Source organism: Neomonachus schauinslandi, unplaced genomic scaffold (assembly GCF_002201575.2).
Source record: "Neomonachus schauinslandi unplaced genomic scaffold, ASM220157v2 HiC_scaffold_7903, whole genome shotgun sequence".
NCBI lineage: Eukaryota > Metazoa > Chordata > Mammalia > Carnivora > Phocidae > Neomonachus > Neomonachus schauinslandi.
In genome coordinates, this window is record NW_025416590.1 from 1 (window position 1) to 1,039 (window position 1,039).

The window sequence follows — 1,039 nt, forward strand, 5'->3', positions numbered from 1 at the left end:
GATGAGAACCGGTGAGCCTGGCGTCCTCCAGCGTGTGAGGCCCCCCCGCCCCCCCCCCCGTCCCTTGCGGGGGCCGGGGGGGGGGGGGCTGTAACGGGCTCCCCTCCCCCCCTTGGCACCAGGCACGGGACCCGCTGTGCTGGGGAAGTGGCTGCAATAGCAAACAATGGGTTCTGCGGCACAGGCGTGGCCTATAATGCGCGCGTCGGAGGTACGCGGGCTCCGGCTCCTTGGGCCCCGGGACGCTGGGCGGCCGGGGGTGCCGGATCGAGGGCAGCCCCAGGACGGCACCTTGGGCGGGGGACGGGCCCGCACGGATGCCCTCCCTCCCGGGGGCTCGACGGACCCGCAGGGGTGGGGTGGGCGGGGTCATGCACAGAGGCCCGACGCCCCCTCCCGCCCCCTCCCGCCCCTCCCGCCGCGGCCCCTGCAGGCGTGCGCATGCTGGACGGCACCATCACGGACGTCATCGAGGCCCAGTCGCTGAGCCTGCAGCCGCAGCACATCCACATCTACAGCGCCAGCTGGGGCCCCGAGGACGACGGCCGCACGGTGGACGGCCCCGGCATCCTCACCCGGGAGGCCTTCAGGCGCGGCGTGACCAAGGTGAGCGCACCCCGGGGCCTCGGCGGGCCTGGGCCTGCTCCCAAGGCCGACGCCCCCATCCCGGTCCCCGTCCCTGTGTGCAGGGCCGCGGTGGGCTGGGCACGCTCTTCGTCTGGGCGTCGGGCAACGGCGGCCTGCACTATGACAACTGCAACTGTGACGGCTACACCAACAGCATTCACACGCTCTCGGTGGGCAGCACCACCCGGCAGGGCCGCGTGCCCTGGTACAGCGAGGCCTGCGCCTCCACGCTCACCACCACCTACAGCAGCGGCGTGGCCGCAGACCCGCAGATCGTGAGTGCCCCACGCACCCCAAGTCCGCCAGACAGGCTCCTCCCTCCCCGCCTGTCCCCTGCCCCCTCCTGACTGTCCCTGCCCATCCCTGACTGTCCCCTGCCCCTTCCTGACTGCCCCCTGCCCCCCCCCCCCCT

At 73.7% G+C, this 1,039-nt stretch overlaps 1 long non-coding RNA gene across 1 annotated transcript; it reads left to right on the forward strand.

Annotated features, from left to right (window-relative positions):
- Positions 1–704, forward strand: LOC123324030. Its single transcript, XR_006539591.1, has 4 exons — positions 1–11; positions 123–211; positions 434–606; positions 690–704. It is a non-coding gene; the product is annotated as an uncharacterized LOC123324030 (long non-coding RNA).
- The last annotated feature ends 335 nt before the right edge of the window (positions 705–1,039 follow it).